The sequence below is a fragment of the Oncorhynchus masou genome, chromosome 10, assembly GCF_036934945.1.
Source record: "Oncorhynchus masou masou isolate Uvic2021 chromosome 10, UVic_Omas_1.1, whole genome shotgun sequence".
Lineage (NCBI taxonomy): Eukaryota > Metazoa > Chordata > Actinopteri > Salmoniformes > Salmonidae > Oncorhynchus > Oncorhynchus masou.
In genome coordinates, this window is record NC_088221.1 from 9,797,579 (window position 1) to 9,825,001 (window position 27,423).

The 27,423-nt window shown below is 42.2% G+C and overlaps 1 protein-coding gene across 4 annotated transcripts in view; it reads left to right on the forward strand.

Annotated features, from left to right (window-relative positions):
- The first annotated feature begins 14,460 nt into the window (after nucleotides 1–14,460).
- hdac4 (histone deacetylase 4) overlaps nucleotides 14,461–27,423 on the forward strand; it is a 246,272-nt gene continuing 233,309 nt past the window's right edge. For 2 of the 4 annotated variants that reach the window (XM_064975777.1, XM_064975780.1), the window contains exon 1: nucleotides 14,461–14,885. The gene's annotated coding sequence lies outside the window, so the exon portion shown is untranslated. Of the gene's footprint in view, nucleotides 14,886–21,022; nucleotides 21,105–27,423 lie in introns of those variants that run through there. The other 2 variants (XM_064975779.1, XM_064975778.1) reach the window with 2 other exon arrangements.

Genomic DNA, 27,423 nt, shown 5'->3' on the forward strand with positions numbered 1-27,423 from the left:
GCAGGCAGAGTAGCAGTAGTGGGTTCAGCAGTGTGAAAGCTCCCACTATGCCACTATGGCACCCTTTTCAAAAATCTCAAAGCCACAGGCTTCCTGGCACTCTCTCTGTCTCTATGCCTGCCTCCCTGCTGCATCTTCTTATTTTAATCAAATGCTATCAATCTGATTTACTGCCGGCATTCCTTTAGATGTGTCAGTTAGCATGAGCCAAGCTCGTAATTAGCCAACATGTTCAAAGCAGAGAGGTACAAACAGACAACAAACGGAAGAACAGGGACAAAAAGTGGCTTACAAGTCAATACTAAAACACTGGAACACCATTCAAAGGAGGGACTCGCGGCAAATCCAGGGGTTTTGAATCTGTATATGAATGAATAGAATACAAGAAGATTTTGTGCTTCTTTTGAACAGAGTGGTTGTACCATATTAGTGCTCTGTATATTCACCCCTCTAGCCTTGAGGCGAGCAGACAGAAGGGTGCTGTTCAAGCCTCGTGCAAGTGTAAAAAATGGGAACACAACTGGCAACTAGAGGGCTGCTGGTCTCTGATCCCATGTACCATCTCTTGCTGTTGTGCCCTTAAGAAAGGCACTTCCCAGTAAGCAAAATCACGTTTAAAAATACATATTTTCCAGACTTTGAAGTGAGGTTCAGAATGAAAGTTCTGAAGACGTCTTTTCCGGACGTTTAAACTGCATATTTTCCGGACGTTGAAAATACATCCTTTCCGGATGCTGAAATCAGGTGCATTTCCGGTTCCGAATTAAAGTTGAAAATATGTATTTTTTGGACATTGAAATCAGGTACATTTTCAGTTTTGAATGAAAGTTGAAAATACATAATTCACAGACATTTACAAACATTCATAGATTAGGGTCTAATGAATTTATTTCAATTGACTGATTTCCTTATATGAATTCAGTAAAATCGTAGAAATGTTTGCAGGTTGGGTTTATATTTTTGTTCAGTATACATTACCATGACAGTCCAGCATCAGTTGATAGAACATTTCAAAATACCATGGAAATTATTGCATCACAATACCCGGCAGCCATTGCGAGTGAACCCATGAGTTTACTAGTCAAATTGCCAGGGTTCGAGCTTAGAAGTACGTTCTTTTTATCCCATTTCTATCATTTCTAATCCCAAGTGAGGTTGACACTGAAAGTAATCAGAATTTTTCTGGTCTGCAACACCACGCTCATCATTACCATATTTCCCAGCCAGTGGCATACTGCAGTTTTGCGGGGCACCCTGCAAGGTCTGAGCATGGGCCCCCCACCCCCAGTTTTTTTTCGGGTAAATAGCTAACTTTCTTCAATTCTACACATTTTGTCATGGGGCAAAGAGATAAATGTGCAGTTTTATAGATAATCTCATACTATTCTACACATTTTGCCATGAGGCTAAGAGAAAATGTAGCTGTTTTAAAGCTAATTTCCTGTAATTCTACACATTGTTGTTATGTACTTGAGTGAAGACCCAAAAGCGGTTTTAACAGAAAACAGAGTTCTTTAATGAAAAACAGGAATGGCATAAATCCTCTTCCAACGTAGTCAATGGAACAAAAAGAACGTTAGTATAATGCAGGATGCACCTGCCAGGCGGACTCCGACAGGATAGGACAAGGTGGAAGCAAACGGGACGACAGCTTGCTTCTGGTATCAAAAACACAAACAAGAATCAGACACTGAAAGTAGCAGGAACAGAGAGAGAAATAGAGACCTAATCAGAGGGGAAGAGATAACAGGTGGGAAAGAGTGAATGAGCTAGAGAGGGAGATGTAGAACAGCTGAAGAATGAGAGACAGAGAAGGTAACCTAAAAAGACCAGCAGAGAGAGACAGAGTGAAGAGAAAGGACAGGAACAGACATAACAAGACATGACAGTACCCCCCACTCACCGAGCGCCTCCTGGCGCACTCGAGGAGGAAACCTGGCGGCAACGGAGGAAATCATCGATCAGCGAACGGTCCAGCACGTCCCGAGAGGGAACCCAACTCCTCTCCTCAGGACCGTACCCCTCCCAATCCACTAGGTACTGATGACCACGGCCCCGAGGGCGCATGTCCAAAATCTTACGAACCCTGTAGATGGGTGCGCCCTCGACAAGGATGGGGGGGAGGGACGAGCGGGGGCGCGAAGAACGGGCTTAACACAGGAGACATGGAAGACCGGGTGAACGCGACGAAGATAGCGCGGGAGAAGAAGTCGCACTGCGACAGGATTAATGACCTGAGAAATACGGAACGGACCAATGAACCGCGGGGCCAACTTGCGAGAAGCTGTCTTAAGGGGAAGGTTCTGAGTGGAGAGCCATACTCTCTGACCGCAACAATATCTAGGACTCTTGGTCCTACGCTTATTAGCGGCCCTCACAGTCTGCGCCCTATTACGGCAAAGTGCCGACCTGACCCCCTTCCAGGTGCGCTCGCAACGCTGGACAAAAGCCTGAGCGGAGGGGACGCAGGACTCGGCGAGCTGAGATGAGAACAGCGGAGGCTGGTACCCGAGGCTACTCTGAAAAGGGGATATACCGGTAGCAGACGAGGGAAGCGAGTTGTGGGCGTACTCTGCCCAGGGGAGCTGTTCTGACCAAGACGCAGGGTTGCGAAAAGAAAGACTGCGTAAAATGCGACCAACAGTCTGATTGGCCCGTTCGGCTTGACCGTTAGACTGGGGATGAAAGCCGGACGAGAGACTGACGGAAGCCCCAATCAAACGGCAAAACTCCCTCCAAAATTGAGACGTGAACTGCGGGCCTCTGTCGGAAACGACGTCAGACGGAAGGCCATGAATTCGGAAAACATTCTCGATAATGATCTGAGCCGTCTCCTTAGCAGAAGGGAGCTTATCGAGAGGAATGAAATGAGCCGCCTTAGAGAATCTATCGACAACCGTAAGAATAACTGTCTTCCCCGCTGATGAAGGCAGTCCGGTGATAAAATCTAAAGCGATGTGAGACCACGGTCGAGAGGGAATGGGAAGCGGTCTGAGACGGCCGGCAGGAGGAGAGTTCCCAGATTTAGTCTGCGCGCAGACCGAACAAGCGGCGACAAATCGACGCGCGTCACGTTCCCGAGTGGGCCACCAGAAACGCTGGCGAATGGAAGCGAGCGTACCCCGAACGCCGGGGTGGCCGGCTAACTTGGCAGAGTGGGCCCACTGAAGAACGGCCGGACGAGTAGGAACGGGAACGAACAGAAGGTTCCTAGGACAAGCTCGCGGCGACGGAGTGTGAGCGAGTGCTTGCTTTACCTGCCTCTCAATTCCCCAGACAGTCAACCCGACAACACGCCCCTCAGGGAGAATCCCCTCGGGGTCGGTGGAGACCTCAGAAGAACTGAAGAGACGAGATAAAGCATCAGGCTTGGTGTTTTTGAGCCCGGACGATAAGAAATAACAAACTCGAAACGAGCGAAAAACAGAGCCCAACGAGCCTGACGCGCATTAAGTCGTTTGGCTGAACGGATGTACTCAAGGTTCCTATGGTCAGTCCAAACGACAAAAGGAACGGTCGCCCCCTCAAACCACTGTCGCCATTCGCCTAGGGCTAAGCGGATGGCGAGCAGTTCGCGATTACCAACATCATAGTTACGTTCTGACGGCGATAAGCGATGAGAGAAAAACGCGCAAGGATGGACCTTGCCGTCAGAGAGAGAGCGCTGAGAAAGAATGGCTCCCACGCCCACCTCTGACGCGTCAACCTCAACAACAAACTGACTAGAGATGTCAGGTGTAACAAGAATAGGTGCGGATGTAAAACGATTCTTAAGAAGATCAAAAGCTCCCTGGGCGGAAACGGACCACTTAAAGCACGTCTTAACAGAAGTAAGGGCTGTGAGGGGAGCTGCCACCTGACCGAAATTACGGATGAAACGACGATAGAAATTAGCGAAGCCCAGAAAGCGCTGCAGCTCGACGCGTGACTTAGGAACGGGCCAATCAATGACAGCCTGGACCTTAGCGGGATCCATCTTAATGCCCTCAGCGGAAATAACGGAACCGAGAAAAGGGACAGAGGCGGCATGAAAAGTGCACTTCTCAGCCTTCACATAAAGACAGTTCTCCAAAAGGCGCTGGAGGACGCGTCGCACGTGCTGAACATGAATCGAGAGAGACGGTGAAAAAATCAGGATATCGTCCATGTAAACGAAAACAAAAATGTTCAGCATGTCTCTCAGGACGTCGTTAACTAGTGCCTGAAAGACAGCTGGAGCGTTAACGAGGCCGAAAGGAAGAACCCGGTATTCAAAGTGCCCTAACGGAGTGTTAAACGCCGTCTTCCACTCGTCCCCCTCCCTGATGCGCACGAGATGGTAGGCGTTACGAAGGTCCAATTTGGTGAAAAACCTGGCTCCCTGCAGGATCTCGAAGGCTGAAGACATAAGAGGAAGCGGATAACGATTCTTAACTGTTATGTCATTCAGCCCTCGATAATCCACGCATGGGCGCAGGGACCCGTCCTTCTTCTGAACAAAAAAAAACCCCGCTCCGGCGGGAGAGGAGGAGGAGACTATGGTACCGCGTCGAGCGAAACCGACAAATAATCCTCGAGAGCCTTACGTTCGGGAGCCGACAGAGAGTATAATCTACCCCGGGGGGAGTAGTTCCCGGAAGGAGATCAATACTACAGTCATACGACCGGTGTGGAGGGAGAGAAGTGGCCTTGGAACGACTGAACACCGTGCGCAGATCGTGATACTCCTCCGGCACCCCTGTCAAATCGCCAGGCTCCTCCTGTGAAGAAGAGACAGAGGAAACAGGAGGGATAGCAGACATTAAACAGGTCACATGACAAGAAACATTCCAGGATAGGATAGTATTACTAGACCAATTAATAGAAGGGTTATGGCGCACTAGCCAGGGATGACCCAAAACAACAGGTGTAAAAGGTGAACGAAAAATTAAAAAAGAAATGGTTTCGCTATGATTACCAGAGACAGTGAGGGTTAAAGGCAGCGTCTCACGCTGAATCTTGGGGAGAGAACTACCATCTAAAGCGAACAAGGCCGTGGGCTCCCCTAACTGTCTGAGAGGAATGTCATGTTCCCGAGCCCAGGTCTCGTCCATAAAACAGCCCTCCGCCCCAGAGTCTATCAAGGCACTGCAGGAAGCAGATGAACCGGGCCAGCGGAGATGGACCGGAAAGGTAGTGCGTGATCCAGAAGGAGAGGCCTGAGTAGTTGCGCTCACCAGTAGCCCTCCTCTTACTGATGAGCTCTGGCTTTTACTGGACATGAGGTGACAAAATGACCAGCGGAGCCGCAGTAGAGACAGAGGCGATTGGTGATTCTCCGTTCCTTCTCCTTGGCCGAGATGCGGATACCCCCAGCTGCATAGGCTCAGCATCCGAGCCGGCGGAGGAGGGTGGCAGTGATGCGGCAGGTGGCAGTGATGTGGAGAGGGGAGCAACGGAGAACGCGAGCTCCTTTCCACGAGCTCGGCGACGAAGATCGAACCGTCGCTCTATGCGAATAGCGAGAGCTATTAAGGAGTCCAGACTGGAAGGAACCTCCCGGGAGAGGATCTCATCCTTAACCTCGACGAGGAGACCCTCCAGAAAACGAGCGAGCAAAGCCGGCTCGTTCCAGTCACTAGAGGCAGCGAGAGTGCGAAACTCAATAGAATAATCCGTTATGGATCGATTCCCCTGACATAGGGAAGACAGGGCCCTGGAAGCCTCCTCCCCAAAAACAGAACGGTCAAAAACCCGTATCATCTCCTCCTTAAAGTCCTGATACTGGTTAATACACTCAGCCCTCGCCTCCCAGATTGCCGTGCCCCACTCACGCGCCCGTCCGGTAAGGAGAGAAATGACGTAGGCGATGCGGGCTGCGCTCCTGGAGTAAGTGTTGGGCTGGAGAGAGAACACCACATCACACTGAGTGAGGAATGAGCGGCACTCAGTGGGCTCCCCAGAGTAACACGGCGGGTTGTTGATCCTGGGCTCCGGAGACTCGGAAACCCTGGAAGTGGGCGGTGGATCGAGGTGGAGTTGGTGAACCTGTCTTGTGAGGTCGGAGACTTGGACGGCCAGGGTTTCAACGGCATGTCGAGCAGCAGACAATTCCTCCTCGTGTCTGCCTAGCATCGCTCCCTGGATCTCGACGGCGGAGTGAAAAGGGTCCGGAGCCGCTGGGTCCATTCTTGGTCTGATTCTTCTGTTATGTACTTGAGTGAAGACCCAAAAGCGGTTTTAACAGAAAACAGAGTTCTTTAATGAAAAACAGGAATGGCATAAATCCTCTTCCAACGTAGTCAATGGAACAAAAAGAACGTTAGTATAATGCAGGATGCACCTGCCAGGCGGACTCCGACAGGATAGGACAAGGTGGAAGCAAACGGGACGACAGCTTGCTTCTGGTATCAAAAACACAAACAAGAATCAGACACTGAAAGTAGCAGGAACAGAGAGAGAAATAGAGACCTAATCAGAGGGGGAAGAGATAACAGGTGGGAAAGAGTGAATGAGCTAGAGAGGGGAGATGTAGAACAGCTGAAGAATGAGAGACAGAGAAGGTAACCTAAAAAGACCAGCAGAGAGAGACAGAGTGAAGAGAAAGGACAGGAACAGACATAACAAGACATGACACATTGTTATGGGGAGGCGAGAAAAATTAGCAGTTTTATAGCTAATCTCATGTTATTCTATACATTTTTCCATGGTGCAGTGTTCCCAGCATGCTCTATTTCAGTTAGATTTTTAGCATTGTTTGTTTCTATGTCTGTGTTTTTGTACATTGATTGATGAACTAATCAATTAATTTATGTTATGTTACATAAAGATAAATAACATATTTTCTAAACTAATCCAATTTGTTTGTTGGAATCATTGCACCCATTACTGAAATGGTTGTTTCAGTATGGTGGTTTATTAGTGGAGAGAGAGGCAAAGGCGAGAGCCCTATCTCTGCCGAAAATCTGTCCATGATAAGAAGATCCTTAATTTTAATTATGTGGGGATTATTTTATGGGGGGGCAATGAGAAAGAGTTGAATTTAGTCAAAATAAACATGAACTGCTATTTTGATACATGACACTTATTTGATCTAATAGTTCCGTAATCCTTAGGTTGTTACGAGTGTAATGATATACATGAAAGTGTGAAATTTGAGTCTATGCATAATCATGAGGCTAGCATAGCATCTAACTTTTCCTCATCGAATAGTTAAAAAAATATTTCAAAAACGAGATGTATACACCAATCCAAAGAGATAAATAGGGGGAGCTTGACAGCCTCCTGTTCCGCTCTGTGGACAATGAATCCCATTGTTAGTGCGGAGAAATAAGTACTGTATCTCATCTTATATCCATATCTCTGTTGGTGTTCAATTGCAGTGGGGTTAACCAAAATTAAAATAAAATCAAAGCATTAAACCAAACACTTGGAACAAGAATTGTATGGGACAATGTCCAAATATTTGGTGAAAAGAAAATGGGGTCCCCCGCTGAAAAAGTTTGATTTCCACTGGTTAGGGAAGTCTTACTTATTCATCCTTCTGACCTTGGCAGCTATTCTGAATGCAGATTGTGGGAATCCACTCTGTCTGGATTCCAATAGGAATTAAACATTGCTTTGCAAGCTAACATAATGTGATATGATGCTAGTTTTGCTTTAGCTTATGCTGGTCACCAGTGTTCAAAACACAGTTAAGTCTGGTCACTAACAAAAACACAAACGAAGGCAGGTCACCAGCAAAACACGAGGGCTGGTCGGCCAGCAGGACCAGCTAGACCATGCTGGTCAGACCAGCCTGACCAGCTAAACCATGCTGGTCAGACCAGTTTGACAAGAATCTGACCAGCATGGACCAGCTTGAAATGTACCGTATGCTAGTCTACATCAGCAGGGTTTGGATAGTGTTAGTGGATGGGAGGCCTTTGTGGCACAGTATCCCTGGTATAGAAAGCAGAAGCCTCGCAGGGAAATAATAATAATATTTTCCTCTAACTGAGACCAAAATAGGGCTCACTTCCAGATCTCAACACACCTCCATTCCCTTCAGTGACATCCATCTCCGTATCCATCCAACCATCCATCCATTGCCAGAAGCAGAGAAGCTTGATGTTTAATGCTGTGCTCGGTTCTCCTTTGCTTCACTGAGAGTGTAATATCATCACGGTGATGTGCATTCACTAAGCAAATCCACTGAAGAATTAGCTGGTTTCTTCATGAACAAAACTGAGTCCTTTCCATTATTTTGGGAGGGGAATGAATGTGTTATCTCTTGACTTACAATGCAGGAAATTGTCTTGCCAAACAGTTTAGTGGACATTATCTTGTGAGTGGATGAGACTGCTATATATATAGTGTGGTGTACATAGTGCTTTTTTTGTAAATGTTTTGTTTATTTGTAGCTCGAGAGGAAGAGCCAGTGATATAAGATAATTTTATTTTTGAAGAGGAAATGTTCGGGAAGTATGGCTCAAATACTCAAACAATGCCATGTGATGGGTAAACAGCCTGCTGTACCAGTGACATGATTTGTTTATGCAAATGTTTTCTAATGGATCATTTGAATTAATAACTAAACAGAGCTATAAAAACTTTGGTCAATGCTGTAATGTTTGTGAAATTGCTCATAAAAATTATATCTGCACAAATGTGTGCTGCTCACACTTGAGGCCCAGTGTGAATGGAAAAGGCAGGTGGAGCCATCGACCCAGAGTTTTCCTCTTAGCAATCAGAGTAGTTTAAAATCGTCATTTATAATTTGTCAGTAGTGATGTAAAAATATATGAATGTAGATGTCGATGGCTCCACCTGCCTTTTCCACAATGTGCTGGAAATAATGATGCTATAGGCTCTTTGTTGAGTACAGCTCCCATCTGATGCTGTAGAGTTAGTCCGTCCAGTAATGGTATCGCTTATTCAAATACTTCTGCTGCATTAGACAAAACAGCATTTTCATGTATAATCATGCAGATGCAGGTAATTTGCAAACATATGAACCAGAAATCTATGTTTCTTCTATAGAAAATATTGAAATAATGGTATGTTGACAGAACCTCTCATTATTCATAACACTACTATTTAGCTTGGATGATTGTGCATCATTCCTGGCAGTCTTCCCGTCTTTGAACACAGAGAGTGTGTGTGTGCAAGTATGTGTGTGTGTGTGAGCGTGGGTGCTCGTGTTTCTGCGTGCGTGTGTTTCTGCGTGCATACTTATATGTTTCCCCACCACATTAAAATGCATTGGCTTTCTATGGGATTATGGCATGCAGTGAACAAATTCCAAATCTGCTTTTAACTTGTGCTTTTTGTTAATCCACGCCAATACGTCATTTTTTGAGTGGTGAAGCAAATCGTCAGATAACGACTGACGTCAATGACCCCGACGACAAAGAGGAATGGGTTCATTAGTAGAAACTGCTTCTAGCCAATGTCATTATTATTTTTGACTGCACTGTTATTGATTATTACTGTCATTATTGTCATATATAAACTCAGTACTTTGGCAAGCAGCCAAATTACTAACACAATTTCAACAAATGTATTATAATGTGTTATGACACAAAATAAACTATCTATAAATTAATAAAGGTTCCTAAACTACTTATACACCCATTGACAAATGATTTTTAAGTAGGTCTACCTTAATGTAAATATGTCATGACTTCAAGATGATCAGCTCCTTAAGTAGGAGCAGATCCTGAAAGTCTTTATCAAATCAATATTCTTGTAAACAAAACAACCTATGAGTGACTGTTTTGATATTGATACAATTGCCATGTTCCCAACACAATCAGAATAGCTACTTCATATTGGGAATTGTAAAAGTGGACCCATCTCAGTTTAATATGCAATTTTAAAAAGACATATAATAGCCTCTGGGTTGGGGAGTAACTGATTACATGTAATCTGATTTTTTTTTTAAACAACTAATCAGTTACGCTACCAGCAAAAATATTTTAATCAGATTACATATACTTTTGAAAAAATGGATTCCTTTTAAATTCAGAAAGGATGTTTGCGAAAAAACATACATAATGACACCTTCAATTCAGCATTGAAAAAAACACGGAAGTTTAAGTTTTTTCACCTGTGCGAATCTGACCACAAGTCAGAGAGCACTATGATGATGACCATCTTTTCTGTAGTTTTTTTTTGTCTAGCCAACATAGTGTCACTCACACTAAAAGATGTGGCACAGACGGGATCACCGTACAACAGCGGTGGGCAAACTTTTGGGCTCGAGGGCGACATTGGGATTTTGAAATTCAACGGAGAGACGCATTTTTTGGGGGACCAATTGTTTGTCAAAATCAATTTGCGGGGGCCTCCCGAGTGGTACAGCGGTCAAAGGCACTGCATTGCAGTGCTTGAGGCATCCCTACAGACCCGGGTTCGTTCCCAGGCTGTGTCACAGCTGGCTGTGACTGGGAGACCAATGAGGCAGCGCACAATTGGCCCAGCGTCTTCCGGGTTAGGAAAGGGTTTGGCAGGCCGAGATTTCCTTGTCCTGTTGCGCCCTAGTGACTCCTGTGGCGGGATGGGCGCATGCACCCTGACACGGCCACAAGGTGTACAGTGTTTCCTCTGACATTGGTCAGAGGAAACATTGGTGCGGCTGGCTTCCGGGTTAAGCGGGCATTGTGTTAAGAAGAAGTTTGGCTTGGCTGGGTGGTGTTTCGGAGGACACACGGCTCTCGACTACGAAAATGTTGAGAAAAAGGGCAAAAAAAATGGAACATTTTAAATGTTGTCATTCAAAAAAATATATACAATAATTTTGCACGCCCAATTTTTCTGTTTTTGATTCGTTAAAAAAGTTTGAAATATCCAATAAATGTCGTTCCACTTCATGATTGTGTCCCACTTGTTGTTGATTCTTCACAAAAAAATACAGTTTTATATCTTTATGTTTGAAGCCTGAAATGTGGCAAAAGGTCGCAAAGTTCAAGGGGGCCGAATACTTTCGCAAGGCACTGTATATGAAATACAAATGGTATAGAGAGAAATAGTCTTATAATTCCTATAATAACTACAACCTAAAACTTCTTAAGTGGGAATATTGAAGACTCATGTTAAAAGGAAACACCAGCTTTCATATGTTCTCATGTTCTGAGCAAGGAACTTAAACGGTAGCTTTCTTACATGGCACATATTGCACTTTTACTTTCTTCTCCAACACTTTGTTTTTGCATTATTTAAACCAAATTGAACATGATTCATTATTTGAGGCGAAATGGATTTTATTGATGTATTATCTTAAGTTAAAATAAGTGTTCATTCAGTATTGTTGTAATTGTCATTATTACAAATACATTTTTAAAAATCGTCCGATTAATCAGTGTCGGCTTTTGTTGGTCCTCCAATAATCGATATCGGTGTTGGAAAAATCATAATCGGCCAGCCTCTAGTTCAGAGGAGACTGCGTAAATCAGGCCTTTGTGGTCGAATTGCTGCAAAGAAACTACTACTAAAGGACACCAATAAGAAGAGACTTGCTTGGGCCAAGAAACACGAGCAATGTACACTACACCAGTGGAAATCTGTTCTTTAGTCTGATTAGTCCAAATTTGATATTTTTAGTTCCAACCACCGTGTCTTTGTGAGACACAGAGTAGGTGAACGGATGATCTCCCCATGTATGGTTCCCACCATGAAGCATGGAGGAGGAGGTGTGATAGTGTGGGGATGCTTTGCTGGTTACACTGTCTGTGATTTACTTAGAATTTAAGGCACACTTAACCGGCATGTCTACCACAGCATTCTGCAGCAATATGCCATCCCATCTGGTTTGTGTTTAGTGGGACTACAATTCGTTTTTTAACAGGACAATGATCCAAAACACACCTCCAGGCTGTGTAAGGACTATTTGTCCAAGAAGGAGAGTGATGGAGTGCTGCATCAGATGACCTGGCCTCCACAATCACCTGACCTCAACCCAATTGAGATGGTTTGGGATGAGTTGGACCGCAGATTGAAGGAAAAGCAGCCAACAAGTGCTCAGCATATGTGGAAACTCCTTCAAGACCGTTGGAAAAGCATTCCTCTTGAAGCTGTTTGAGAGAATGCCAAGTGTGTGCCAAGCTGACATCAATGTAAAGGGTGGCTACTTTGAAGAATCTAAAATCTAAAATAAATGTAGATTTGTTTAACACGTTTTTGGTTACTACATGATTCCATATGTGTTATTTCATAGTTTTGATGTCTTCACTATTATTACACAATGTAGAAAATAGCAAAAGTAAAGGAAAACCCTAGAATTAATAGATGTGTCCAAACCTTTGACTGATACTGTAGATATATTTTGGTCTCCTGAGTGGGGCAGCGATCTAAGGCACTGCATCTCAGTGCTAGAGGCGTCACTACAGACCCTTGTTCGATTCCAGGCTATATCACAACCGGCCGTGATTGGGAGTCCCATAGGGCGGTGCACAATTGTCCCAGTGTCGTTCGGATTAGGGTTTGGCTGGGGTAGGCCGCCATTGTAATTAAGCATTTGTTCTTAACTGACTTGCGTAGTCAAATTAAGGTTAAATATATACACTACCATTCAAAAGTTTGAGGTTACTTAGAAATGTCCTTGTTTTCTGGTTAGAGCCAGTTTGCACTGTTCTGTGAAGGGTACACAGCATTGTACGAGATCTTCAGTTTCTTGGCAATTTGTCGCATGGAATAGCCTTCATTTCTTAGAACAAGAATAGACTGATGAGTTTCAGAAGAAAGTTCTTTGTTTCTGGCCATTTTGAGCCTGGAATCGAACCCACAACTACTGATACTCCAGATACTCAACTAGTCTAAAGAAGGTCAGTTTTATTGCTTCTTTAATCAGGACATCATTTTTCAGCTGTGAAGGGTTTTCTAATGATCAATTAGCCTTTTAAAATGATAAACTAGGATTAGCTAACACAGCGTGCCATTGGAACACAGGAGTGATGGTTGCTGATAATGGGCCTCTGTACACCTATGTAGATATTCCATAAAAAATCTGCCGTTTCCAGCTACAATAGTCATTTACATCATTAACAATGTCTACACTGTATTTCGGATCAATTTGATGTTATTTTAATGGACAAAAAAAGGCTTTTCTTTCAAAAACAAGGACATTTCTAAAATGACCCCGATCTTTTGAACGGTAATGTATATCTAGTGATTCTTGAAAAATGTAACTTATAAATCCCTTATGAGCTAAGTTCAACTGTCACAATCCATGAGAACATTGTAAATGTAAACAAACACTGTATAGCCTCATAACATTGTTAAAACAATAATTTTTATATCACGGATGGTCAGTCTTTGCATCCATAGCTCTGTCTAGTAATACGAGAGTGGTTACATTTCCCCAGACCCATCCCTCAGCTTTTTACCAAAACAGAGGTGGGGCAACTGTTTAGTTATTGTTTCATTTGTGGATTTGCCCTATAAACAGATGCATATTATCAAGACATCAAAGTGTCACCAACAAAAAGGTAAACAATAGGCCTAAAGCAAATGCAGAATATGGCATTCATTTTTGACATGTAAATAGCACTTTTCAATAGTGCTCAAAGCATGCCATGAGAGCAGCATTTTTTTCAACTCAAATCAACGAGCCTAACCAGTCCTCCATGACAACAAAATCATAAACAACACTAGGGCTGACTAATCAGTCCTTAGTTTTGGGGTTATGCTCAGGTAAAACAATTTGGCTAATCTATACTTCCATATTTCCATGTCCTATTCTTGAAGAAGGGGTTTAAACATTGATTGGAATGACTGGAATTCTGATAGACTTTGTTTTTAATGTAAATATATAATCAAATCATATTATTATATGTAGTAGAAAGCAATGGGTTAGACGAAGCCTACATAATCAACCCATAAAGTAAAGTGTAACATCCATATATGGCCAGCTATGTAAACTTAAATTAATTTTTTTTTTATCCTAAAATAGACGTCATTCAATTGGTAACATACATTTGTGTCTTCTTCTAACTCCTCTTCAGGGGAAAGTAATCAGATAACGTTACTGATTTTGGGTAATCCAAAGTTACATTACTGATTACAATTTTGGAGAGGTAACTAGTAACTAACGGATTACATTTAGAACGTAACCTGCCCAACCCTGAACGCTGTCTCGCGAAAACAATGATGTGATTAAATGTAATTTAGCTACGAGCTGTGGCTCAAAGCAGCCTCATAAACGTTTTCAGTCAGACATTCACAATTGCCATATACAGAGTTGAAATACTGTATCTAGCCAACATTTTGAATTGAATAACATTGCTTGCTTGTGAACGTCAGAGCTGTAACAACTTGACACTTTAGCAAGCACAAACGCATACTAGTAGTGCATACTCGTAGTAGTTGTCCCTAGTCATCGCTCCTTCTCCAGTCTACACATTCTGGGTGATGCGAAACAACTTCGTCATCTCGCTTGCTTCTCTTGCGAGCTCTCATTGGCTATTGGTGATCACCCTCATATTGCATCTCTCGAACCGCTCACATTAAACTCGCTCACGGGCCGGCGACCCGAGTAGGGACCACGTATCCATGCATTTTGAGGGGATAGTAATTGGAAGTAATTTGGGTAATCCCAAAAAATGACGTTACTAATTACAATGTTGGACAGGTAACTAGTAACTGTTACAGATTACACTCCGAAAGCAAGCTACTCAACCCTGAACAGCATTCTGTGGCAACATGAAGTTACTCCAGTGTCAAACAAGCCGACCGCCTCCTAAGGAAATGCAAGAGAGCGCGACCACTGAGGTATAGCGCACGACACGTGATTTATTGGCTAGTCAAAATCCAGTATGGCGGAATCTGTGAATGACTCTCTCACTGGCGTTTTCTCCAACGGGTCCTAAATTCTACATGTTCGATAGAGTCGGGCTGCTGCATACGGAGCCTGGATAGAAATCACAACATTCAGGAGGGCGTTTGTTCAGGTAGCTTTCTTTTACACAAACACGACAATCTGATACAGCAGTTGTGAGATTGGACAATGTAAACCATGTTTGCTTGATTTGATATAATTTGCAACTCTATACCGAGGTGAAGTTGTTATCGCGGTCTATTTCTTGGTAGCTATGGTTTTGACTTTATTTTCAAATCAAGTATCGCCTAGTTACATATCTTTGGAAAGTGGTGGGTGTGTAGCATCCTAATGTCAGATAACATCTTAATGTCATAATGTATTTCATGAGGAGCTACATTACTTACACGGGCGATATTTTGAAGCAATACAGTAATCTCCGTGGTCCAATACTCAAATCGGATAAACATGTAACGTTAGTCCTGTAAGATTCCACGAACACAACAACTATTACATACATCACTTGAGCTCCCCAGTGTGTAACTAGTTGAAATAAGATCATTGGGTTATCGCTGATTATGCATGTTACAAATTGACACTATTACGCTTTACTTTTGTGTGAATTCGTTTTTTTGTGTTTTTTTTTTTTTAAACCTGTAGCTCGTGAAATCCTGTATGTCATTTCATGTAGTTAATGGAGTTAATTTCTCAAGTCAATTTTTCAATGCTGAGTTGGTATTGGTTGCTAATTAGAGGGTGTCCAATCATAAACGCATGTTTTTGACGAATGAGTAAAATAAAGCCACAGAAAAAAGTGGTAAAAAATATGGAAAATAGCATTGCGTCAGCTAGGCTGGATGCTGTTGAACTCTTTCTTCTCTAATTTGGAGTGTCATAACACTGTCATGACACATATAAAGTGCATTCTGGAAAGTATTCAGACCCGTGGACTTTTTCCACATTTTGTTACGTTTGCAGCCCTATTCTAAAACGGGTTAAACTAAAATGTCTCAATCTACACACCCCATAATACCCCATAAAGACAAAGCGAAAACAGGTTTGTATATATTTTTTTTGCAAATGTATCAAAAACTGAAACACCTTATTAACATAAGCATTTTGACCCTTTACTATGAGACTCGAAATTGAGCTCAGGTGCATCCTGTTTCTGTTGATCATCCTTGAGATGTTTCTACAACCTGATTGGAGTCCACCTGTGGTAAATTCAATTGATTGGACATGATTTGGAAAGGCACATACCTGTCTATATAAGGTCCCACTGTTGACCGTGCATGTCAGCAAAAACCCGAGCCAGGAGGTCGAAGGAATGGTCCGTAGAGCTCAGAGACGGATTGTGTCGAGGCACAGATCTGGGAAAGGTTAACAAAAAAATGATCCCAAGAAAGAAATGGCCTCTATCATGCTTAAATGGAAGAAGTTTGGAACCACCAAGACTCTTCCTAGAGCTGGCCGCCCCAGCCAAACTGAACAATCTGGGGAGAAAGGCTTTGGTCAGGGAGGTGACCAAGAACCCAAAGGTCACTCTGGAAAAGCTCCAGAGTTCCTCTATGGAGATGGGAGAACCTTCCAGAAGGACAATCATCTCTGCAGCACTCGACCAAACCGACCTTTATGGTAGAGTGGCAAGACTGAGTCCACTCCTCAGTAAAAGGCACATGACAGCCCGATTTGAGTTTGCCAAAAGGCACCTAAAGGACTCTCAGCCATGCATGCCAAGCCTCACGTCTAGAGGGAACCTGGCACCATCCCTACGGTGAAGCATGGTGATGGCATAATCATGCTGTGTGTATGTTTTTCAGCGGCAGGGACTGGGAGACTAGTCAGGATTGAGGGGAAAGATGAACGTAGCAAAGTACAGAGAGATCCTTGATGAAAACCTGCTGCAGAGTGGTCAGGACCTCAACTGGGGCAAAGGTTCACCTTCCAACAGGACAACGTCCCTAAGCACACAGCCAAGACAACGCAGGAGTGGCTTTGGGACAAGTCTCTGAATGTCCATTAGTGGCCCAGCCAGAGCCCGGACTTGATTGAGCATCTCTGGAGAGACCTGAAAATAGCTGTGCAGCGACGCTCCCCATCCAACCTTGACAGAGCTTGAGAGAATGCAGAGATGTATGGGAGTATCTCCCCAAGTACAGGTGTGTCAAGGACTCGAGGCTGTAATCGCTGCCAAAGGTGCTTCAAAAAATTACTGAGTAAAGGGTCTGAATACTTATGTAAATTTGATTTTTCAGTGGGTTTTTTTTTGCAAACATTTCTCTTAACCTGTTTTTGCTTTGTCATTATGGTGTATTGTGCATAGATTGATGATGGGAAAAAACTATAATGTATTTTAGAATAAGGCTGTAATGTAAAAAATGTGGGAAAAGTCAAGGGGTCTGAATACTTTCCAAGTGCACTGTATTTAGACCTGTTGTGACATACAGTATATTGCATCATTTCATGGCTGGTTATGACACTTACATAAGATAATCAAAACCTACCCAATAGCTATTTTATGGTTACTTGTTTAGAGTATGTTTATGTTATATAACATTTTCTGAAACTAACCATATTAAAAGATCATTGCCCAAAAATTGATGTCAGACATGCACCTAACAAAATACTTTGTTGCTGATGACTGGGATGAGCAGATTTCAGGAGCAGGTTACCCTCTTTTTGACTGATGACTACTGACATAAGGGCACATACATGATATGCCTATCTGGCTTATATGATTATGATGTTCATAATGCTTCTTGACAGTGTCATGAAGTGTATTTTCTTAGTCCAAGTAAAGTAGTAAAGTTACACGGGATGGCCATAATGCTTCATGACAGTGTCATAAAGTGTATTTTCTGCAAGTTATTTAAAATATGATGGAAAAAAACATGACCATTAACAGAATTCAACAACAACAACAAAGGACTTAAGAAGCAAACTTTCCAACGAAAGGAAACTTCTTGGCAGGGAATAAACACATTTGAATAAATGTGGGTTTTGAGACTTATGTAGGTGTCCTAAAATAACGCAATATATGTCACTGCAGGTGTAAATATATGGGTCAGGATAGTGTTATGACAGCTGTTATGACCTGGCTATGACCGTGTCATAACGTGTTTTAGCGCTGGGTATCATGTAAAGTGTTACCAAATTATCGTATCTAAATGTGAAATGTCATAGACTACAAATTAAAAGAACAGATCACTCTGGAGTCAGATCTTAGCAGAATGTGTAATTTAGCTTATAAAACCAAAAAAACATGTTTTATGAAATAATTAGGCAGGTCTGATGCTGAAAAAGAAAGGAAATTCTTGCCTATTACTTCTTGCCTATTCTATTTGAGAAAAAAAGTAGTGTGTACTTCCAGTAGTTAGCTACACTTCTACATGGCAAAAAAAAAGTAATTAACAAAGATTTTAATTTAGTTTAACGCCCACCAAGCTACTGCAAAATGATATGTAGTCCACTACACACAAACCAATACTGGTTGCTGATGGCCATCCCGTGTAACTTTACTACTTTACTTGGACTAAGAAAATACACTTCATGACACTGTCAAGAAGCATTATGAACATCATAATCATATAAGCCAGATAGGCATATCATGTATGTGCCCTTATGTCAGTAGTCATCAGTCAAAAAGAGGGTAACCTGCTCCTGAAATCTGCTCATCCCAGTCATCAGCAACAGCATATCGATTTTGAGACGTGACATGTAGTATTTTAATATATGCTTTTTATATTAATGCGAAATTCCTGTTATTTTTTTTTTAGATTTCTCACAAAAACAAGCATGTCTTTGTGAAATGTCAACAAAGCACCTTTTATTTTCAAAGCCTTTTACATTTAATTCCGCTCCTGTCATCTAAATTTAGTTTTTTACGACCCGTGGAAACAACTTTTCAGACAACCACCACAACATGTAAAATCCTCAAAAGTCGCTGTGAGAAAGCGGCACCAGTCTGTCAGCAGAGCTCGGTGCTTACTACCTGATGAATAAGGTTATGAAATCCAACTTTGGGATATTTTCTTAATCACATGTAAGAGAAAGACCTCACTGAACAATTCAGAACGAATAATCATATTTGTCTTGCTAAAATGTAGTTTATAACATAAGGAAGTGAAATTTCATCACCAAAGTGCGTTTTCACCCACTCTGGGCAGAGAGGGTGAACCCTATTTACCATATCGGATTCCCCACAATGTTTTCAGGTGACATTTAACAAATCCTGCTGTTCACATCGATTTACGCTACTCAGTGGCATCTTGTTTACTTCAATTAGTAGATCAGTATTTGCCAGAATTTTCTACGGCATAGATGTCATATTTGCTTAATAATTTGCTTGTGCTTTGTGGAAGGCTACTCCATAGTTTTATTTGTTGGTGTTTGAACTGCAAATTGCCCCTTTAAGTTTCTCTTAAACCTGTAACATTGTATTAAAGGCTCAATATGCAGAAATCGCTCCTCCATAAAATTCTAATAGTTTGCCCAATTTCAGTTTGTGATAAAGCAAGCAATGTAAAGTGTAGAGAATCATTGTATCATCTAAACAGCTGTGAAATATCTTTTTAATAACCAAAAATATTGTATTTTCAGCTGTTTGATGCTGGTGTAAAAGATGCAAAAACGAAACTTAAAAACGGGAAGCATAGAAATGCTGCACATAGAACATATCTACTGCTTCTTATGCTTGCTTTCAGTGAGACTGACAGATCTATAACTCACATTTCTATGTGAATTTGGTCTGTTCTCCCAAAAAGTTTCATATTGCAGCTTTAACTTTACAGCATTTCAATACTTGTTTTGCAGGCTATACGCATTGCTATTGCATATACATGGGATTGAGTAGTTTGTGTAATTAGTAGAATATTCACTGTTCCTTATTAATCATGTTATGATATTGTTAGTGATTGTTCAAATGTGCATGTCAGAGTTTGTTGGTTTTTGCATGTGTTGAACTTGACTTATTGGGGTTATGTGATGGTATGGTATTTGTAGGCCTATGGCTGTGTTTGAGTTCATATATGAGGCGAGGAGGTGACATCAGTGAATCAGGGTTAGCTCAACTGGAGTCAGAGTGAGAATCTCAATTGCATTGCCTTTATTCATCTCATTCTCTTTCCTCGCCTCCTTCCCAAAATCCTTTGGATGAGAAGGTCAAAGGGGAAGGCCCTCTGACCTTCCTATCAAATGTGTTTTGAGAAGGAGGTGAGGAGAGAGGACATGGGGAATCAAGGAAATGCAATTGAGATTTTCCCAGAGGCCTCAAGTTAAGTAGTAAACATACAAGCTCTAATCTGTGCTCTTGCACCTAGCGTCTAGCTGAATCTATTTTTTCCACATTCCAGTTCTCAAGGACTGGCGTTCCTGACTCGTAAATTCCAATCCTCACAGGAAGAAGGTCATAGCAGCCTTTCAAGAACTTGGCACTAACAGAGGACCGCTCCTTAATGACAACTCGATCTCAGGGAATGGGACTGAATAGTGTAACAACCCAAGTTTTCTACTGCTGAGAATAAAAATCTGTTTAAAGCCAGAATCCATAATTGCTACATACATTTTTGGACTTACTGTATAAATTAATGATATATATGATATATGAAGAATAAAACACATAAATGCCTCATATGCTTAGTCAAAGAGTCAACGCGTGTGCTGTATTGTATGGTACGTTTTAATTAAGAGAGGTGGTGCAATATTTTTTGTACTCTTTTTTTAAATCTTATGTGTATTTTCCGTAACAACACCTGGCCAGATTAATCTGATTTCACAGGACGTGCTTTGATACCAGGGTCCTGTTCAGTAGTGCACATCATAGCAAACTTTTCAAATGTTTTGCAACAGAAAACAAAAATGAACCTATTAGATACGTTCAGTTAGTACCTCCCCGTTTCAGTCTATTTTAAAACGTTTTCTCCCCACTGAACATGACTCAGCCAATGGAAGGGTTCTCAGACCGTTGTGCCGGGGGCTCTGAGAATAGCCCTGGCTTCACCCTCCTGCACCCATTGCCCCCTCAGCCCTATTAACAAACAGTTTAGCATCCCATTGAGCGGCTCGGAACTCAATCCCGGCTGTTGTTTATTTGGCCCGTTCCAGACGATTTAAAAAAGTCCCCAAGAATCGGCAATTATGCAGAGTTGTCAATTAGAACGGTCTTGTTTGTTGACGTTGTCGCTCTAATGAATGCTAATGGTCCATTAATGTCAGGGAGACAAGGTGACATGACGCCTACGCCTCACCAGCGGGGCACAGTAAACAGAGTTTACCTCGTTCTCCCTCATTCTACTGCTTGTTAAAGTGCTGCAACGACTATGGAGATGTGAAGAAATGGAGGAAGAATGATGGAGTGAGTGTGGTACCGTGAGTTTGAGAATGGCAGAGAACAGGTTAATGACATTGCGGAGGGAAGGTAGGAGAAACAGTGAAAGAAAGTGATTGTAAAATCTTGGAAGAGAGGGCAAGTTGACACGGATGTCGTTTAGAATGCTCGGTAGTTGGCAGGGAAAGTGTTCACTTCCTGCTTTTTCTTTGGCTGAAAATTGACTGGCTTTTGTGGCCGCGGCACAAGGCGGGGTGTCAGGGTTCCCACTATAGCGACACGCGGAGCAGAGTTTATTGTCAATGTTGAGTAAGTAACCACTCAATGCTGAGGCTTGGACGAGAACTTAGCCTACACATGACAGAATTTACATTTCCCAAGTATTTTCTTCTCCAGTGAGCTGAACTTGTAAACTAAAATAGCACATTTCTGACATAGTACTGCACTGTTGAAAGAGATGTTTAACTGCTGCTAACATTTATAGAACTGGATAAGATGTTATTTTATTAACCAGATGTCTAGCAGCGTTGCTGTCCCCTAAAGATAAAATAGGTTTGAATGCAAACTTATCTTTGTTTGACAGTTAGTCCTTCACTGAACTAAAAAAGCTGATTCCGCCTTAACTAGACTAGGACTAATGAGTAGGCCTATTATTAGTTCTGGGAATTGCCAGGGACCTCACGATACGATATCACAAAACTTAGGTGCCAATAAGATATGTATTGCAATTCTCACGATTCTATATGTATTGCGATTTGATATTGAGATTTTATTGCGATTCCAAACATATTGCTCACCATATATATATCTGCTGCAGAGGGACAAGAGAGAGCCATGAGAAAACAGCCATGAGAAGACAGGTTTTGTTCAGTCATAGAAATAAAAGTGCTGAAAAAACGTGATTGGCTCTCTATTTAAAATGAAGATGGAGAACAAGCTATGAAGGAAAATGACTTGCGCCAACCAGCACAAAAATAATATTGCGATATTGCCAATACAATACGATATATCTTTAATGGAGAACTGTATCAAATCCCCTCCCCCATCACTACCTGTTATGTGCTTATATTATTTTTGGGATTCATTATTTTATGTTGTAATAATGTTTGTTTTACCACATGGTTGATCAGCAACTAGAAAATCAGCAAGTAAACTCTGCACTATAAGATTGCAAGGCAACGTTTGAGAGAAATGACTGCATGCAGTGCATTCGGGAAAGTATTCAGACGCTATGACTTTTTCCATATTTTGTTATTTTTGCTGTAGCCTTATTCTAAAATTGATTGAATATATTTTTTCCCCTCATCAATCTCATCAATCTCAACTCCATAATAACAAAGCAAAAACCGTTCATTTTATAAAATAATAGAAACGGAAATACCACATTAACATAATTATTCAGACCCTTTACTCAGTACTTTGTTGAAGGGCCTTTGGCAGCGATTACAGCCTTGAGTCTTCTTGGGTATGATTCTACAAGCTTGGCACACCTGTATTTGAGGAGTTTCTCCCTTTCTTCTTTGCAGATCCTCTTAAGTTATGTGAGGTTGGATGGGGAGTGTGGTTGCACAGCTACTGGAGGCGATCTCATTGTTCGCATGTGTAACCCAAACTGCCCTTGTAGTGAAGAATCTGTTAGAATTGAGACTGACTATTTTTGTACAGGATGATATCTAATAGTCTACAGGACTGAAAGAGAGACAGTCTGCACATATACAGTGCATTGACTTTTTCCTCATTTTGTTACATTACAGCCTTATTCTAAAATTGATTAAATTGTTTTTTCCCCTCATCAATTTACACACAATGCCCCATAATGACAAAACAAAAACCGTTATTAATTCCTTTATTTTTGCTAATTTATTAAACATAAAAAACATCACATTTACATAAGTATTCAGACCCTTTATTCAGTACTTTGGTGAAGCACCTTTGGCGGCGATTACAGCCTAGAGTCTTCTTGCGTATGACGCTACAAGCTTGGCACACCTGTATTTGGGGAGTTTCTCCTAGTTTTCTCTGCAGATCCTCTCAAGCTCTGTCAGGTTGGATGGGGAGCGTTGCTGCACAGCTATTTTCAGGTCTCTCCAGAGATGTTCGATCAGGTTCAAGTCCGGGCTCTGGCTGGGCCACTCAAGGACATTCAGAGACTTGTCCCAAAGCCACTCCTGCATTGTTTTGGCTGTATACTTATTGTTGATGTCCTGTTGGAAGGTGAACCTTCGCCCCAGTCTGAGGTCCGGAGTGCTCTGGAGCATGTTTTCAACAAAGATCTCTTTGTACTTTGCTCCGTTCATCTTTCCCTCGATCCTGACAAGTCTCCCAAAACATCCTCACAGCATGATGCTGCCACCACCATGCTTCACCGTAGGGATGCTTTCAGGCTTCCTCCAGACATGACTTGGCATTCATGCTTGGCATTCATGCTTGGCATTCAGTTCAATCTTGGTTTCATCAGACCAGAGAATCTAGTTTCTCATGGTCTGAGAGTCCTTTAGGCGCCTTTTGGCAAACTCCATGTGGGCTGTGATGTGTTTTTACTGAGGAGTGGCTTCCGTCTGGCCATTCTACCATAAAGGCCTGATTGGTAGAATGCTGCAGAGATGGTTGCCCTTCTGGAAGGTTCTCCCATCTCCACAGAGGAACTCTAGAGCTCTGTCAGAGTGACCATCGGGTTCTTGGTCACCTCCCTAACCAAGGCCCTTCTCCCCCATTTGATCTGTTTGGCCGGGTGGCCAGCTCTAGGAAGAGTGTTGGTGGTTCCAAACTTCTTCCTTTTAATAATGATGGAGGCCACTGTGTTCTTGGGGACCTTCAATGCTGCAGAAATGTTTTGGTACCCTTCCCCAGATTTGTGCCTTAACACAATCCTGTCTCGGCGCCCTACAGACAATTCCTTCGACCTCATGGCTTGGTTTTTGCTCTTACATGTCCTGTCAACTGTGGGACCTTTTATATAGGCAGTTGTAGAAACATCTCAAGGGTGACCAATGGAAACAGGATGTACCTGAGCTCAATTTCGAGTCTAATAACAAAGCGTCTGAATACTTATGTAAATAAGGTATTTCATTTAGTTATTTTTAATACATTTGCCAATGTTAAAAAAACTGTTTTCACTTTGTCATTATGGGGTATTGTGTGTTGAGAGAAAAAAATGATTGAATCAATTGTGGAATAAGGTTGTAACGTAACAAAATGTGGAAAAAGTCAAAGGGTCTGAATACTTTCCGATTGCACTGTATATGCAGCCAGTCTATAACATAATGAATACAGCGAATGTTAAAGTTCAACAACAGAATAACCTCAAAACATCAAATCTCAGCAACTAACAATTCAAGCCCACAAAGCCATATTTAAGTGATTATGCCCTCGAAGCCGGTGTTTGGAGGATATATTGGCACGGGCGTTGTTAGGCCCGAGACGAGGTCGAGGGCTGCAAATATATCCTCCAAACACCGGTCTCGAGGGCATTATCACTTTTATACAACGGGTTACCAACATTTTCAAATAATGATTGACATAGTTTCATTAAATGTTAATTTGATAAATGTATTCATACTATTTCATCCTTCCACAAGATTTAGTGCCGACACAAATCAAGGGTTACTAGAGACGCGACCCAGTCATTCATTCTATATGTTCTATTGCCATACTGGCTGCTTTTTATAGTGGAGATCAAGTTTATAAGTTGCCTGGATGGGCTGATGAGACAGTGGATTGCACAGTCAGATGGAACATATTAAATAGATATTTTAACAACATAGATTTAGCCGGTGGCAACTTTTGTAATAGACACCGGCTGGAATGTGGTTTTAACCAATCAGCATTCAGGATTAGACCCGCCCGTTGTTTAAATGACAGTGTCTTCACCACATTAGACTTCTATACAACGCCTAGATAAGAAATCTAAATGATAGCTCTTGTGTAGAAGGGTCTGGTGTTCACAAAGTTTGACAGTTCTAAGCTTTAAAGCTGACAGACATTGGTGTCAGGGCACTTGTAGCTAACAAAATGGCAGAAAGCCTAATGCGAAGTGTAGTTTAGTCTGTGAACAGCACCAATTATAGTACAGTGCCAGAGTTGAATGTTAATGTAGTTTTAATTGTCTCATCTCAGACTTGTGGATTACAGGAAGCTTTGTCGAGAATATGGAATAATATTTGTGTTACCTCTGTTTGCATTCCACCATCAAATATTTGGCAGACATTTAGTATAATAACTTGAAATAAGTGCATGTAGAGTCAGAAGCGCTTTTTACTGCCTAACGTTTAACCAAATCCTTAGCTGGGAAGTCAGTTGGATTTCCAAGGGCTGTTTTGTTCTTGTCAACTGTTGAGAATGTTTTACTTTTTGACAGAACTGTCAGTTTTGAGGCATTGCTGTCCATTACACATTGAAAGGGTCAAGACTTTTACCTATTCAGTTTTGAGATACGATTCTCCCCAGCCCCCACGCTCTCCTAGCCAACACATACCACACTCCCTGCCCCTACGAGAACTCCAACGTCACACTGAGCAATATCCCAGCGATTGTCGGTGCTTGTGCCTGTCCTCTTTTTTTTTTAAACTGCTGATTGATGTGTAACCTGCGGGCTACAGCTCGTCTCTCTTTTCTCTTGAGAACATGAGCATGCAGCAGCGAGTATTGTGTCAACACGGGGAGGGTTCTGTCATGTCAGATAAGGTGTCACTTTCCTCTCAGCACAGCCAGGCTCCACTTTCTCCCGCCTTCCCTTCTCTCCCTTTCCTCTCCCCTGTTGTCTCCCAAGTGCCCTGCCATCAGCACCAATGAGTTCAGACAACCATGGTCCTCACACCAGACAATATTTTTGGGGAGGGGCTTTGCACCCTAAACGCTCACCTGTTCCTATCCGCCCCCCCATTCCACTCCACCCCAGCCATCACCTGCCTTAACTAAAACTTTCAGGAGCAGCCTCTGTCAATAAATGGAAGAAAAACTCCAACCACAACAAAAACACAATAATGTGTCTAGCCGCCATCGCGTAATTTTTCCGATACATACGTGCAGGCATGTACATACACTACCGTTAATTGTGGTCCCTGAGTGAATTATTCATACTCAATTAGGCCCGAGAGGCAGGCAGTAACTGTCAAACACCAGAAGTACATTTCAGTGATTAATTTTGCGCGCCGCACGGCCCTAATTGTTGTTTACCACTGGCAATCTCGACCCCATGTTATTTTTATGCAGACATGATTACCTTCGGTACAGTTTGGAGCACTGGGGAAATGAATTCCTTTATTGGCTGCAAGAGACACATTTCTGTCAAGTGAGTAGACATTTTCAGACCTGTATATTGTTGATGTGCACTTCTTATCCTATCGGTCGGTCAAAAGGGCCTACAGCTGGGAACATTAATAATGTCCAATGCAGCCGTTTTGCTCTTAATATCAAATCATTTCTGGGTAACAATTAAAAACCTTACTGTGATTGTTTTCAATTAAAATGCTCAAAAATAAACAAAAAATAGCTTGTTAGAAAAGAACAATTTCTAAAGCAAGACTTTTGCCAGGACTGTTTGGGAGTGGTCTCAGTGGGGAGGGCAAAGCTGGTGATAAACTCCATCTCACCAAAATGGGCTGGAATTTCAGGCGTTCTTTTTAAAGATCTCTTACACTAAAAGGGCATTATCATAATTTTCACAATTTCACAGTATTATTCCAACCTTATAGTGTGGAAATATCTAAAACACATCATGTTTTTGACTGCACTGGGCCTTTAAGATGATGTTAAGACAGATTAGCAAGGTAATTATTAGTTCACTCAATCATCCATGTATATTGATATGAGTAGTCATGTTGATATGAGCCGTCAATGGAGTGTTGACAATTTTATTTAACCTTCATTTAGCCAGGTTAGTCATTAAGAACAAATGAGCCTTTTCAGTAAAATAATGACATTGTTTGTCAAGAACCCTCGTCTATTCACAAATGCTCAACATGATATGGCTTTGGTTTGACATTTCTGTATTTTACGACATTTATATGCGACAGACCCTTAACTTCCCCTGATTTAGAAAATATGTCTGGGGTGACTATAGCAGTGCAAACGTGCGCTGGAAATCTCTCATGGCGCGGCAGATCCAACAAGAAGCCAACACTCCCCCTTACCAGATTGTCACTTTTGTGTATTATGTCACTGGATCCCTCCAGGCCATATGTTATTACACACGCACACATGCACACGTACACTGAGGAGATCTCGTCAGCACAGACTGTAGTATTTTAAGTCTTTTTGACCCGTTCCTCCTGAGTGGTATCAAACCAAGTAGGGCACATTCCATAGCAGAGCCTTTTGTAAATGAACATCTGTGTTCCTATTGCAC